Source organism: Drosophila miranda (assembly GCF_003369915.1).
Source record: "Drosophila miranda strain MSH22 chromosome Y unlocalized genomic scaffold, D.miranda_PacBio2.1 Contig_Y1_pilon, whole genome shotgun sequence".
NCBI classification, from domain to species: Eukaryota; Metazoa; Arthropoda; class Insecta; order Diptera; family Drosophilidae; genus Drosophila; species Drosophila miranda.
The window spans coordinates 24,306,626-24,323,178 of record NW_022881603.1 but is presented as its reverse complement, the minus strand read 5'-3'; the positions used below and the strand labels follow the sequence as shown (position 1 = coordinate 24,323,178).

Below are 16,553 nucleotides of genomic sequence, written 5' to 3'. Positions count from 1 at the left end.
GCCCATGAGGGAAACGATCCTCCCAACGACCTGGTTCGCAAACTAGCCAGCGACAGCGAGAGGTCGGACATAGACCTATTAATAGGTTGCGATGCCAACGCTCACCACACTCAATGGGGGAGCTCGAACACAAATGTAAGGGGTGAGTCACTTTTCAGCTTCATCCTCAACTCAAATCTATTTATTTGTAATCGGGGCAACGACCCCACTTTTATAATTAAAAATCGACAGGAGGTTATTGACATCACCCTAGTGTCTTCCAACCTGTTAGACATAGTCAAGAGTTGGCAAGTCCTTGATGACCACTCTTTCTCTGACAACAGATACATCGAGACCACACTATCCCTCGAGTGTCTGAAACCTAAGGACCAGGAAAGCCAACTGGGAAAAATATAGCTCAGCCCTGGAGGACTTACTCCCCTCCAAAGCACCATCATGCCCTGACACAAAAGACGACCTAGATCGCCTAGTGAACAGGTTCACAGAGGCATGCAACAAAGCCTTCGCGGCAGCGTGCCCCTCTAGCAAACCTAGGGGGAAAAAGAAACCCCCCTGGTGGTCAAAACAAATAGACATCCTACGTAAAAGCTGCAGGACCCTCTTCAACAGGGCCAAAAGCGCGAACGAGGAGAGCCACTGGGCAGACTACAAAATCAGTCTGTCACTATATAAAAAGGAAACAAGGAAAGCAAAAAGGGCCTCTTGGCAAAAATTTTGCTCGGAAATTGAGGAAACGTCAGAGGCCGCAAGGCTTCGCAAGATTCTCTCAAAAACTAACCCCTCGGTAGGGTATCTTAAAAGGAATGACGGCACGTGGACTAACTCCAGTGAGGAGTCCCTGCAGATTCTACTAGACACACATTTTCCAGGGTGCACAACCATCGAGACGGCACATCTTCCAGGAGAGGGACCGGTAACCTCGATGGATCACATCCTCACAAAACGTAACATAAGCTGGGCAATAAACAGCTTCAGACCGTTCAAATCGCCAGGCCCAGACCAGGTAATCCCGGCCCAACTTCAGAAGGCCGGGGATACGGCCATCAACTGGCTACAAGGTATCTTCAGGAAGATACTGGCTGTGGGTACAATCCCGCGAACATGGCTTAAGGCAAAGATAGTCTTCATTCCCAAAGCTGGGAAAGCCTCGCACTCAGCTGCAAAAGACTTTAGACCAATCAGCCTATCGTCCTTCCTCCTCAAAACCTTTGAGAGACTCGTCGGGCTGCTACTGAGGACAACTATACACCCTCAGTTGCTGTCAGGCGCACAGCATGCCTACCGGAAAGGAAAATCCACGGAAACGGCTCTTCATGAAGTGATCTCAGCGGTAGAGAAATCTCTGCATCACAAAGAGTACTCACTCATAGCCTTTCTCGATATTGAGGGAGCTTTCAACAACGTTGTACCGGGCGCCATTACAGAAGCCCTGACTGACCTGGGGGTGGACCGTCACTTGGTGATGCTCATTGATCAATTGCTCACATGCAGGACGGTGACATCATCGATGGGATCGTCCGCCCAGTCAAGGTATGTCAACAGAGGCACCCCGCAAGGTGGTGTCCTGTCTCCTCTTCTGTGGAACATAGCAGTCAACAAGATTCTATGTGACCTAGAAGGGGGGGGGGGGGGGGGGGGGGGGGGGGGGGGGGGGCTGCAAAGTCGGATAGCGCAACTGTCGGATTGGACAGAATCGCGCGGTCTGGGAATAAATCCCTCAAAAACGGAACTCGTACTATTCACAAATAAATACAAGGTCCCGCCCCTCAACCCTCCAATACTACAAGGATGCAGGCTCTCCTTTAGCGACAGTGCCAGTTACTTAGGGTTGGTAATTGACAAGAAGCTTAGCTGGAACCTGAATGTCAAAGACAGAGTGAAGAAGGCAATGACTGCACTCTACACATGCAAAAAAGCTATTGGGCTAAGATGGGGTATGATCCCAAGCATAGTCCAATGGATATATCAAGCTATAGTTAGACCAATACTACTCTACGGAGTTACGGTGTGGTGGCCGGCCCTATCAAAAAGGGCGATCACCAAGCAACTGGGCAAAGTCCAGCGGACTGCCGCCCTATGCATCAGCGGAGCTCTTCGCACCACCCCAAATGATGTGCTAAATGCCATCCTATGCCTACAGAGCCTTGACCTCGCAGGAAAGGAACGGGCAGAAGCAGCAGCAATACGTCTAAGAGACTCAGATCAATGGGTGACACAGTGCATAGGTCACTCAGCCATATTAAATAATAGCAGTACCGTCCCCTCAAAAACAGACTACCAAGTTCCAAGAGAGTACACAGACACTCCCCTCGACACAATCATCCCTCACAGAGACGAATGGCTCGAGGGACTCCCAGGCCCAGATGGGGCCATAAACATCTTCACAGATGGATCAAAGCTGGACGACAGATTCGGAGGGGGAATCTACTCTGAACAGCTAAGCATAAGGCATTCCTTCAGACTCCCAGATCATTGCAGTGTCTTTCAAGCGGAAGTCATAGCAATCAGGGAGGCTCTAGACTAGACTCTAGACTACAAGCGGCTGCCGTCACGGCAACCAAGCTAAACATTTATAGCGACAGCCAGGCTGCGATCAAATCGCTAAGCGCGATTTCCTCGAACTCGGCCACCGTGGCAGACTGCCGCAAATCTCTGCACGAGATGGCTCAGCAATTTGCTATTAGCCTGATTTGGGTCCCGGGCCACCGGGACATCGAGGGCAACTGTATAGCGGACGAGCTGGCCAGATCTGGCACTACAATCCCCCTTCTCCAAGACAAGGAGGATATCTGTATGCCAATGGCCACCTGTAAGCTCATTATAAGGGAGCAATACAAGCGACTAAACAATGATATGTGGCAAACAGTGCCACGATGTCGCACAACTCGGCAAACATGGCCGACCATGGACATGAAGCGCACCTCCGAGCTCCTCAAGTTAAGCAGGAAAAGGTGCAGCGTAGTCACACGTTCCCTCACGGGACACTGGCTAATAAGCACCCACGCTAACAGGCTGGGGGCCCCACATAACGATTTTTGTCGTAGCTGTAGAGACGAGGAAGAGGAGGAGACAGTGGAACATCTGTTCTGCTCCTGCCCAGCTCTCAGCAGAAGAAGGCTACAGCACCTGGGCTCAGCCTTTCTACACGACATCTCAGAGATGTCCAAACTATGTCCCAGGAGGATAGCGAACTTTGTGAGAGCATCTGGATGGGATAATTGCTGACAGGAAGTCTCACAACGCAGGAAGGAAATGATCCTATGCGGTATCACAACGGGCCGAAACCGGCCTAAGTGTGACGGGTTCCGAGCGAGCCCGGCAGCCGCCTCAACCTAACCTAACCTAACCTAACTGGGATGAGCAGCTCAGCAGTGTAGCATGTGCGTTAAGATCGGCTGTGCACAGTGCCGTAAAGGCGACTCCATCCCAGTTGGCGTTTGGGCAACAGATGATCACGAATGGTACCACGTATCAGTTGTTGAGGCAGCTAGAGATGTTAGAAGATCGTTGGGTGCATTTTTCTAGGGACGACTCATTTGACCTGATGCGTGGCACGGCAAAGGAGGCAATGAGGGCTCAGCACGAACGAAATGAAAAGACGTATAACCTTCGAAGTAAGGAGGTATCATTCAGAGTGGGAGAGGAGGTTTACCGTCGAAATTTCCAGCAAAGTAATTTCGTGAAAGGATTTAATGCCAAGTTGGCTCCCGTTTTTGTGAAGTCCCGGGTAAGGCGACAGTTGGGTCAAGCCTATTACGAGCTAGAGGATCTGCAAGGACTTCTGATCGGCAAATTCCATGCCAAAGATATCAAACAGTAGCACCATGGTTAAAAATCGCTCTAAGTGGGAATCACCCTTTTGGTCCTTCTTCCCCAAAGTGTGATTTTGGTAGGGGGGATTTGAAGTGGTTTGAAAGAGTAACGTATAAAAAAAAGGTATAAATACTGGGATCCACAAAAGGGAACATTTGGAAAAGTACCAAGAAGGGATATTGGTCTCCCTATGTTACTCAACTTTGCCGCCTCAATTCAAGTTAAAAGGTAAACGAAGGAGAGCGGTTTTTTTTCTGTTTTTTGAGTTGAAACTTGTAAAATAATTACGGCGTCAATTCGGAAATGGAGGATTCTCAAGTTTAACGCTGTACTGGGGGGTCTCAGACTGTGCAGATCTAGCCTCGGTCTCTTGGAAGAAAAACTGTTGGCGAAGACAGACGTGCTATTTTTGTCCAGTCCAAGTATAAAGAAAAAAAAAGAGGAATAAAAACCGGGAAAAGATCTTAACAGCTGAATACAGCAAAAAGAAAGAAATATTGTGCGTTTATAAAGTAAAAGTGTGTTAAGTGCCAATCTCAATTGGTATGTATTTCAGCGTCGCTAATATACACCACATACACTCGTGGCGTAGGGTAGTGCTTTTTTTTATTGTAGGAAATTAATTTTTCAGATTGGCGGTTAGTACCGGCTTAAACTTCGGGCAATCGTTTGGGTACCTGTCTGAACCCCAATACGAAAGCTCGCAACAACAATTTCCCCGATATTAGGGCCTCCGCCCGCGGCAAGGGACTTATGCTCCTCGCCCAACTACAGCTCCGTACCAAAAATTCCCAGCGCTAGGCCGAGCAGCACAAAGCGGGAGGCGTAAAAGATCGGCTCATCAGTCGCTTTGCGGGCGCGAGCCACTTATGTGTCACGGACCCGCGATATATTGGAGGCCGTCCAATTCTGCGGAAATTTTTAAAGCTATGTAAACGGTCAGCCAATTGCTACCCGAAATATAGATCTGGGTCTCGACCTATTTTCGTTTCCCCATACGAAGTGCCGAGGAGTGCCCAGATGTGAAGCCGGCGGCAACGACTGTCGTTTTTTTTTTATATCCATCACTGTAACCGCTGATTCCTATTTTTATGCTATAGTGTCATTAGTGTAATTAGCTTAGTAAATTTCTTTTGGTTGTGTTTTTAAATTCTGTTCGGAAGAAATAGAAAGTGGAATGTGTGACAGGGCGAAAGTGAACAACGGTTAAACGGCAGAGGAGAGCGTGAGTTTTTTTTTGTAAAAGTATTTCTCCAGCTTTCGTTTTAGGAACGTTTTCATCGCTGTTTCAACGCATTTATTAAAACAAATCAAAGGAAGGCCGTAAGTGATCCCAAAACATAAAGATAAAATATTGGAGTTTGTTTGTTATGAGCAACTATTTATTGCATGACCAAAAAAAAAAAAAAAACCTCACGTAGTCAGGGGCTTCGTCGCTTAAGAGAGGCTGTGCGCTCTCCCTTATGCCCTGCTGGCAACCATAAGCGCTTACGCCGCGCATAAGAACCAGCCCTCTTAAGAACAAGGCACAAAAGGGAAGATGCGAGGCTGGTCGCTCTGACGTTCTTTTATGCTTTCTACTTGCGGTTGCTTTCGCTAATGCACTTGAATAACTGACCTGCCATAACGATCGCGGCGCACAGTTTTTACATTCCCTTTTGCATATTTATTTATTATTATTATCTATTTGCCTAACATAAAAGCTAGAGATATGTACCCTTACCTTCTTTCAATTTGTAATTTAAATTTCAATCTAAAGTGTATTATTAAGAGTTAATCATTTATTAGTTTACTAGGGCGATGCATGTGCTATTGCTCAATATGAAATATAGGATTTAACATGAATCGGGGCTAGAGTTCTATATGCGGGGACCATGCTGGGCAAAGGAGGGTAATGGGGTTGGATAGGAGGCTGTAAGAGCCTTCTTTATGGGATCACCGGATGAACCGGGAGCGGTGATCATGGTAGGGTGGGCATGAGTGTGTGTGTAGTTAGGTGTATTTGCTCTTGTACATATTTGTGTCGATACTTCGCTTGCACGTGAAATTTTAATGAACATTACTGTGTCAGTATTATGATTGTTGGAGTAGAGCTGTGTCCCGTCCATTCTGGGAAATAAAAAAACCCCCCCATTTCTTGCCGATGAGACGGAAGCCGGAACAAGCACGGGAGACGAACTATCACCTGCTCAGCCTTCCGTGAAGGTTTGGTAATATCCAATATGCTACAAACTGTTGCTTCATTCTGCCGCTGTTGCTGCTGCTGCTTCTGTCGCTGTACTTTCTCTTCTTCTTCTTCTGGTTCCCCGGGTTGTTCTTCTTCTCCTCTTTGTTGTAACAGAGCATTTTCGCAATGTACCTTATCAACCGCTTGCAAATCCACTAAATCGACGAGCCAGCGAAAGGCCTGATAGCGCATCAAGAACTGGAGCAGTGCGTACACATAGCGCAGGACGCTCCTGCAGAACCCTTCTAACACCATTATCACAACGAAGAACCCGCAGATGCTGCTGCAAATTGAATTTTTTGGCAATGTTTTTTACTCGTGTTTGACGCCGGCAGCCGTCAGCGCTACTGAAGCGCCAAGGAATGTTAGCAACACCACCGATGTGTAATCTCTAATCAAGCATGAGGAAAACATTTTATAATCATGATCTAGTGGGGCGTCTGCGGCAGGGGCCATTCAATGGAGCTGTACTGGAGGGAATCTAAATGCAAAGCCTACGCCCATGGGTGTGGGATGATTGGATCATTGCATTATTGACATGTGGCGCCTACGTGTTCGGATCTACTAGAACTCAATTAAAGGTATTGGCGAATCGCAGCCTTATCAACATTGAAATTTTAATAGGGGGTCAGGGAATAATATTATTTTTAACTCAAACATGCATATACACACACATTTGCACGAATGCATACGTATGTGCGTATGCATGTTTGCATGGGGATGTGGGTCAAGGAATTCAAGTGCACAATTTTCGCCGGTAGATGGCATCATTATATTTCTTGGATCTTCAATCTCACTATATCGAAGAGATTAAACAAAGTACGAGTTTAACAGCACTCTCTCTGCTGAATTGTTCATCTGACGAGATTGCTCTTGACACTATTAGAAGCATTCACACTTGGGAAATTTGTTTATCTATATATAATATATACATATTATGTATATATGTATATTTATTTTACTATGTATATTCCGCTTGAATTCGATTTAGATACAAATTTTAATTTTGAAAACTTTGTTACTTTTGTGCGTGCGTTGTAACGAAAAACGACAGACAGAACTTTTACTTTACCAACAAAACGTCAGCTCTGATTCGATTTTATTAGGCTCAAGGTGACCTTTGGGAGAAGAGAAAGATAGAACGAGATAAACAAAAAACAGCTGGTCGTCAATGTTTACAGCAGTGCTGCCAGATTTTGAGAGCCGCCATAAGCTAGATTCAAGAAAAAAATAAGCTAGAATAAGCTAAAAATTAAAAAAAAAAAGCTTAAAAATAAACTAACTATAAAAACACATCAAAATAAGATATAATTGAAAATTTTTAATCAAAGAAATTAAATGATTTTGTTAAGTAGTGATCCTAGGCTGGGGTCAGTCTCAGTCTGCCCAGGGTCACCTACAGTTTATTTGTAAGTTGCTGAGACGTTGAGACTGGGGGGAGGCGGGTCGTTGGCGCAGGGATCGCCGAGCCGTCGTCAACGACGGGGCCTTCGGGAGAAATTATGGTGTGGCTGAGGAGAGGGGATCGGGCGTTGGGCCGGGCGGCGCGAAACTCACCAGGGACGCTGCACACCCCGACTTCAGCAGGGTAAAAACTCCTGTTGCCAAGGTCGAGGTGAGCCGCGGGTCCGGTGAGGAGGAGGAAAGGAAGAGAACGCATACCGCTTCTCACTCCAGCAGGGTAAAACCCTGTTGCCAGAGTCAGAGCGGGAGCGTAGGGACCGAAAACAGTCAGGAAAACGGAAGGGGAAGGGGGAGAGATGACCGCAGTCGGTGGTCCGACCGGGGAAAGCAAATGGAAGCAGTAGAATTCTTAGTCATATGATCGAAGTTTTATTGGCCTGGTTTCCCTCGCACTCCCTTCTACTTCTACCACTACCTTGGCCATCGGCCAGCTCACGCGCGGATCCGGCGTCTGTGTTCCTGCAGCTCGTCCATTCTTCTCCTCTTCTTGGGCGCCCGGCCGTTCAACACTTTTTCTTGCTTTTCTATTCACTGTCCGCGGCGTTCCGTCTTCGCTCGCTTCCGAAAATCGACTCCTCGCTCTCGCCACGGTCGCTCGACGCTCTCACCACGCCTGGCGCTCGTTTTCGGGCCAACGGGACTTTCTCGAAAGAGATCCGCTCTGTTGCCGGCTGAGCATGGCTCTCTCTCTTCGCTGTTCTCTTTGCGGCTTTTCTGTGTGAGCTGGCCGTTTGGCGGGATTTCGGCTATGCAAAAATTAACTAGCTTATTTACTAACATAGAAGATGATTTTGACTGATACAAATCTCGCTCCATTGCGATGTCCTATATTTTCAGGTTGTCTTTTTAATCAATTAACTCTTGTTACTATGTGAGGCTCCCAGTATGGGTCCTCACACCCTCTCCTTGCTTCGGGGACATCTTTACGCCGCGGGTTGACGAGTTGTGCCAGGAGCCGGGCCTTCAGGGTGTCTGGCAGCCGGCCGTCGGGCGTACGTACTCTCCAATCCGCCTCTCCAGTCACCCAACGAACAGCTGGGGGTGGGGGTCGACTGGTGCCCTGAGCGTGGGTGAACGTGGCTTTGGCGACGTTGCCAGGCCTTGGGTCCCGGGCGTTGGCGGCCACGTCCCCCGTAATATTGACGTGATCGGGGTCTGAATCGTGCACCTCGGGGATCTGGTCCATGCGTGGCCAGCTTACGACATCGCCGTATAGATTTTCCCTGCTGAGGACCTCTGGGTGGACTTGGCATTCTCGCGGAGTGGAGCGAAGAATCAGTTCCTCGATGATCTCCCAGTCGACTGGGGGCTCGGACTTGGCTTTTGTCGTGGTTCTCCGTCGGCGGGGGTCTCTAGCATTCGATGAGCTGTGAATAGGAATAGACTTGTTGACTACAGGCAAGAAATACTTTGATACCCTACGAGTGCGGCGCAGTGGTTATAGACTTTATGTGAATCTCCAAAATGTCGGCCTTGGTTGGTCCCTTCGGTACAATCACGGTTGCGGTTTGCCCTTGAACAGCCACGCCCGCTTCTTCGTAGGATATCCGGGTCCCTGAAGCGGATGTGTCCAGGAGAAGCAGCCACGCACGCCTCGTTTGGTGCGTCGTTCCTCGCAAGATATCCGGGTTCCTGAAGTGGATGTGTCCAGGAGGAGCAGCCACGCACGCCTCGTTCGGTGCGTCGTTCCTCGCAAGCTATCCGGGTTCCTGAAGCGGATGTGTCCAGGAGGAGCAGCCACGCACGCCTCTTTCGGTGCGTCGTTCCTCGCAAGATATCCGGGTTCCTGATTGGTTTCGTCTCTGTGTATCCGGGGGGTCAGCATCGTTGTGGCGATTTGAGTAGATCCGCGTTGTAATCAAGATTGTTGTATATTGGTTCGGTCCGGGTCGCCTGCACTGTCCGTCCTGCTCTGGTCGGTCTTTTCGTCATCTTCGTCGATGGTCGGGTAGAATGCCTTCAGGTCTTTCAAACTGGCTGATCGCTGCTTACGTCCGCTTAGAACCTGTAATCGGACGAGATTCGGAGAGAGAAACTTGTTCACCCGGTATGGTCCCTCGAATTTCGAGGCCAACTTGGAGGCGAAGCCTTCGGATGCTTTGGACAGAGTGTGGCGACGTAGCATCACTTGGGATCCGATAGCCGGTTTCCATTCCCTACGGCGGAGGTTGTAATGTCGTTTTTGCTCCTCTGATGCTTTGTCGCAGTTTGTTTTTACGATTTCGAACACCTCTCTCATCTGTCGGGCTCTGGTCTCCGGGTCGGCGATGCTGGTTCCCGTTCCTGGCGTAACCTCATCATACAAGGCGCCTGGCAGTCTTGGCTCGCGACCTTGGATCAAAAACGCGGGGCTGAATCTCGTTGAATCGGACACGCTAGAGTTAATCGCGAGCGTGATTTCTGCCAAGAGCTCGTTCCAAGTGTTCTGTTTTTCGTCGATGTATTGCGTCAGCATCGTTTTAATTGTTCTGTTCGCGCGTTCTGTTGGATTTTGTTGGGGAGTGTACGGGGCAGTGTCCTGAAGTTCCATCCCTAGTCTTTTGCAGAATCCTTTGAACGATCGGCTGGTAAGCTGTGCCCCATTGTCGCAAACGAAGGTACGAGGGGTACCAAAGCGGCTGAGGATTCTTTCTCGGAACGATCTTTCCAGGTGTGGCGTAGTTGCCTTGCGTAGAGGCACCAGTTCGACCCACTTACTAAATGCGTCGAAGAAAACAAGGAGGATGGTGTTTCCTTGCGTAGAGGCACCAGTTCGACCCACTTACTAAATGCGTCGAAGAAAACAAGGAGGACGGTGTTTCCATGTTTGGAGCGAGGCAACGGCCCAACAAAGTCGGCACATAGCACGCTGAAGGGTTCGTCAACTTGTCTGGTGAACATTTTCCCCGCCGGTTTGAACTGGCTCACCTTGTATTTTTGGCACACTACGCATTGGCGAACGTATCTGGCGACTTCTCGGAACAGGCATGGCCAGTAGTACTTTTGGGCGACTCGTGTGCTTGTTTTTCGGATTCCTAGATGTCCGGCCGTCGGGTGGTCATGGCATTCTTTTAGTACGCGTCGTCTATGGTCTGCAGCGATGCAGAGTTTCCATGGGGTGGAGTCTTCCTCTTCGGGCACGGTGTGCAGTCGCCGATACAGTTGTCCACTCTCGCTTCGGTAGTCTTCGTATTTGCCCGGCTGCTGCCTGATTCTCGCCAACATTTTCCTGATCCACTTGCACTGTGACTCTTCCTCCAGAGCTTGATGTAGTAACTCCAATGGTTGGCGGGAAAGTGCATCTGCTACCACGTTTTGCTTCCCTCGGCGATCGTCGATCGAGGTGATCCATTTCAGGGCGAGATGGTCCGTGATCACGTCAAATCGGTATCCTTCCAAGTAACAGCGCAGCTTACGGATTGCCCACACTATTGCCAAGCATTCCTTCTCAGTAACGGAGTAGTTCTCCTCGGATTTGGACAAGCGTCGACTCGCGAAGGCTATTACTCGTTCCTCGTCCCTTATCTTTAGCGTAAGAACGGCTCCTAATCCTTGTTCGCTAGCGTCGGCTTGCAATGACAATTTGCCAGTGGCCGCTCTTCAGATCCAGGGTCGATATGTACCTGACATCTCTCAGCTTTTCCAATATGTGTTGAATCCTGGGGAGGGGGTACGCGTCGGGGATTGATCGCGAGTTCAACTGTCGGAAGTCTATGCACATCCTGATGTCACCTGTTTTCTTGCCCACGAGGACAATTGGGGCGCTATGTGGACTCTTCGAAGTTTCAATTTTCCCTTCCTTAAGCAGTTCGTCGACCTGTTTATTAATGACGGCTTGCATAGCGGGGTTTTTATACCCGATACTCAAAATGAGTACTGGGGTATATTAGATTTGTGGTAAAAGTGGATGTGTGTAACGTCCAAAAGGAATCGTTTCCGACCCCAGTATATATATTCTTGATCAGCATCAATAGCCGAGTCGATTGAGCCATGTCTGTCTGTCCGTCTGTCCGTCTGACCGTCCGTCCGTCTGTCCGTCTGTCCGTCCCCTTCAGCGCCTAGTGCTCAAAGACTAAAAGAGCGAGAGCAACGATGTTTTGGATCCAGACTTCTGTGATATGTCACTGCTACAAGAATATTTTAAAACTTTGCCCCGCCCACTTCCGCCCCCACAAAGGGCGAAAATCTGTGGCATACACAATTTCGACGATACGAGAAAACTAAAAACGCAGAATCGTAGAAGATGACTATATCTTCTAGAGTGCAAAATCTGAACCAGATCGTATAATTATTATAGCCAGAATCAAGAAAACAATTTCATTTTTTCTCGTCCTGTCTCTCTCTAACACACACGTAGCATAGAGTTTGCTTAGAGTAAAACATTAGCGCCTAGATCTCAGAGACTACAAAAGCTAGAGCAACCAAATTTCGTATCCACACTCCTAATATATCGGACCGAGACGAGTTTGATTCAAAATTTCGCCACACCCCCTTCCGCCCCCGCAAATGACGAAAATCTGGGGATATTCACAAATCTCAAAGACTATTAACGCTAGAGTAACCAAATTTGGTATCCGCACTCCTGTTAGATCTTACTATAAAACGTGTATCTCAAAATTTCGCCCCACCCCCTTCCGCCCACACAAAGGACGAAAATCTGTTGCATCCACACATTCGAGAAAACTAAAAACGCAGAATCATAGATAATGACCATATCTATCAGATTGCTGAATCTGGATCAGATCGGATCATTTTTGTAGCCAAAAGCAAGAAATCAATTTTCAGTGGCTACGCAGCGCCCGACGTCACGCTCAGACTGATTTTCTGTTCGCCTCTTTGTCGTGTCGTTTAATATTAGCGGAGTCTGCCGGAGGAGAGCCATACTGACTTAGTATCGGGTATAACCGTAGAGTTGCGGTGTCCGCAGCAACTTACAACGTTCCCCCTCGTTTTGGATAATAACGTTGTTTTATAGGCTTGTTATCGCGCATCACGATAGTGTGTTCTGCAATGGGGGACACTCCGCTGAGGCCGTCGAATTGTTTCAGTTCTTGTTGCAACCATTCGGCGATCCAGGGTTCCAGGGGTGCGTCGTCTTTGGGCTCGGATCCAGCGGTCAAAACGTCGGGAAATTGGGATATACCCACGGTGGCCACTGTTGCTCCTTGCGTCCGTTGCCATTCACCGGTGCTCCTACGGTGGGGTTCGAATCGCACTCGTCTCTTGGATCGCCGCTGTACCTTGTGTACTCGGAAGGGGTTTTTCCGCATGGCTCTGGGGTCGAGGCCGGGGAGCGCCGATGTCCATCCGGGTTGGTATCCTGCGGGGTCGAAACCTCGTCCGAATTCCTAGAATCCCTTGAAGGGACGGCCACGCACGTCTCGTTTGGTACGTCGTCCCTCGCAAGTTTTTCCCACCTCACCATCATGGATACCAGGAGATCGGCCACGCACTCCTCGTTGGGTACGTCGTTCCTCGTCGGGTCCCGAGGATCCGGTCTCGGCTGAGATTCTTAGGTTGATCCAGGCTGGATGTGGGTCCTATGTCTTGAGTCCTGGTATCATGGCTGTGTTTAAATTTCAGGCGTAAGGGGACTCCTCCACACTGCAGGGTCGCGTCTATTCCGCATAGAAAATCCATTCCGAGGAGGACGTCATCCAGCACGTCTTTCATTACCAGCACCGGCATCTTTACTTGTTGATCTCCTAATCGTATGTCTGCCATCAGCGCCTGAGTCAATTCCCGGAGGGACCCATCCGCCAATCTGATCGTCGTTCGTACCATCGCTGTCCGTTATCCAGCTCCAGAGCTCTGCGTTCGCTAACGAAGCTCCGTGTGGCGCCTGTGTCCAGAGTAGCGAGCAGGTCCTCTCCTTCCATGGTTACTTGCGCGTGAATTCGTCCTCTCTCCAGCCGCAGGGTTCCCTTTACTGCCTCGGGGTGGGAGTGGCGGTCTTCGCCCGGTCCCCTGCCGAGTGAAGCGCCTGTCCGTTTCCCGACGAATTCCTGCGACAGCATTCAATGGTGCGTAGCCCGCGACGGCCGCAGTCCCAGCAGTATAAGACTTGGGGCTGTTCACACTCCCTGGAGAAGTGTCCGGACCCGCCGCAGTTCCTACAAGCATGCTGCACGTCGATTATGGTGTCGGCGTCTTGGATGATGGGTCCATTCCTGGCATCCGGCTGTTGCGAGTCCGTCGACCAATCCCTCACCTGGGTTCTATCGTGCCGGAGATCCTGTGTCCTCGCAGCCGCGTGATTCCTTGGTCCTCGTTGGCCGGCCGTTGGCCCTGAAGTTTCCCGGGGATGGGTGTCTCGTGCTTGGTTCGCGTAGCCCGTGAGTTCCGATGGGCCCTTGTTACGCGTCACCTCGAAGTTCACAACCAGTTGCGTTAGTTCGGTGAGAGAATCAAAATCTCTTCGCCTCGTAAGCAACTTGTATTCCGGGAGCATGTTATCGTATATCCTTTCCAATTCCTGAGCCTCGGTGTATCCCGCGCGCTGCATCATAAGTCGGATGTCCACGAGGTACGTTTTAAACGCTTCTTTTGGTCGTTGAGAATGGGTTCAGATCTCGTCCTATAGCCGTTGAAGGTACCGGGGAGGCAAAAAAAACTCTGAAAACTCTTTGCGGAAGGTCTCCCATGGTTCTCCACTGAGGCGGCTCGTTCGAAACCAACTCTCGGCCCGACCGGTCAACAACACGAGGATTCCTTGTGATAAGTGTCGTAGATCTATCCTATAAGTGGCTGCCCTCTCTTGCACGTGCTCAAGGAAACTTAGCGGATCGCCGGACCCATCAAACACGATTCCCCAGCGGACCATTTTCTCGGTGATCGCAGCGTTAAAATGCTCCTCGTTCCAGGTGGGCCCCTTCGTTGATGGGTCCTTGCTACCGTGCAGGTTTCTCTGCGCGGCACCGACGTCGATGCCGTGGAGCAGGCTCTCTACCGGCACAGCGAATCCCGACGCCACGATACTACGACTACTGGCGGGTACGACATCATACGCAGCCGGGGGAAGGGTTTGTAGGCTAAGAGGCGCGAGTGTAGAAGGGCGGGGAGAAAGTGGTTTAACCTCTGGAGTCACGGCGATTCCGTACTGGGCCTCCAATTCCTCCAACCGAGAGCGCACCGTACTTGGTAAATCGGCCGAGTTTGCGAAGGTCGCGAGTCGACGTCTCAACTCTTCGACAGTTCCAGCACTGTCTAACCCAAGCTCCGCGGTAATCGTCTCCAACTCGATTTTGCGCCTAACCGAAATCCACTTGACTCCCATGCTGAGTTGGTCCGGGTCACTGCTGCTGCACGTGGTCTACGATCGAATGTCTGGGGCGTCGCCCGAAGAATCGAAAAACGTAGCTAATGATGCGGCGAAAGACGGGGCTCTGAATCCTTAAACGGCGAAGACGCGTGTGAGACTATTCGGTGGGGAATTACCGGTGGGCCGTCCTGGTCAGGGACCTGGACACGGGGCTGGCAATCCAATTAATACCCGCTTGTTCAGGGGTACTTTAGTCGTTGGTTTCTGCAGGATCGTTCCGATGAGAATCCGTTGGTTCGTGTTAAGCTAGGGAGGGAGCGCGAGAGGGACAGAAGACGCGGGATCGCTGTCTTTCGCACGTTGTATGCTGCAGGATATGGACCACTGTATTGCCCGTTGTGTTCCGATCGAAGGCAACCCGGCTTATATTGGGTCTGGCTGAACGGCCGAGCCTCTGCCGACGTCGAGGTCTCGGAATCGGCCGAGAACACCACGCGAGAGAGCCGCGGGCGAATGGTTAGGTAAATAGTCGAAGATCGGGGGGTGCGGGTAGTATGAGGAAGGGATAATTGCATGTATTATACTCGTGGGTCGTTCGGCACATCCCCGCCGCCGACGCCCAGAACTGTTCTCCGGTCTTCACCCCTTCCACCCCACTGAAATGTAACAGAGGTCTGGCTGCCCTTGGCTCTTTCCCCACTGTACCGGGAGCTATGATCCCGCATGGTTTTGCCCGAGTATAACTGGGACCACGGAATTTGCGTGCTGCCTCGTCGCTGGCGCCTCACTTGGACTTTTTTATACCCGATACTCAAAATGAGTATTGGGGTATATTAGATTTGTGGTAAAAGTGGATGTGTGTAACGTCCAGAAGGAATCGTTTCCGACCCCATAAAGTATATATATTCTTGATCAGCATCAATAGCCGAGTCGATTGAGCCATGTCTGTTTGTCCGTCTGTCCGTCCGTCCGTCTGTCCGTCCGTCCGTCTGTCCGTCTGTCCGTCCCCTTCAGCGCCTAGTGCTCAAAGACTATAAGAGCTAGAGCAACGATGTTTTGTATGCAGACTTCTGTGATATGTCACTGCTACAAAAATATTTCAAAACTTCGCCCCGCCCACAACCGCAGAATCGTAGAAGATGACTATATCTTCTAGAGTGCAAAATCTGAACCAGATCGTATAATTATTATAGCCAGAATCAAGAAAACAATTTCATTTTTTCTCGCCCTGTCTCTCTCTAACACACACGTAGCATAGAGTTTGCTTAGAGTAAAACATTAGCGCCTAGATCTCAGAGACTACAAAAGCTAGAGCAACCAAATTTGGTATCCACACTCCTAATATATCGGACCGAGACGAGTTTGTTTCAAAATTTCGCCACACCCCTTTCCGCCCCCGCAAAGGACGAAAATCTGGGGATATTCAAAAATCTCAGAGACTATTAAGGCTAGAGTAACCAAATTTGGTATCCGCACTCCTGTTAGATCTTACTATAAAACGTGTATCTCAAAATTTTGCCCCACCCCCTTCCGCCCACACAAAGGACGAAAATCTGTTGCATCCACAATATTGCACATTCGAGAAAACTAAAAACGCAGAATCATAGATAATGACCATATCTATCAGATTGCTGAATCTGGATCAGATCAGATCATTTTTATAGCCGAAAGCAAGAAATCAATTTTCAGTGGCTACGCAGCGCCCGACGTCACGCTCAGACTGATTTTCTGTCTCTCTCGCACGCACTCTTTGTCGTGTCGTTTAATATTAGCGGCGTCTGCCGGAGGAGAGCCATACTGACTTAGTAT

General features: G+C 49.6%; 1 long non-coding RNA gene across 1 annotated transcript; it reads left to right on the top strand.

The window, feature by feature from the left end:
* Positions 1–5,088: 5,088 nt before the first annotated feature.
* LOC117191377 lies at positions 5,089–5,478 on the top strand. Its single transcript, XR_004474037.1, has 2 exons — positions 5,089–5,136; positions 5,235–5,478. It is a non-coding gene; the product is annotated as an uncharacterized LOC117191377 (long non-coding RNA).
* Positions 5,479–16,553: the final 11,075 nt, after the last annotated feature.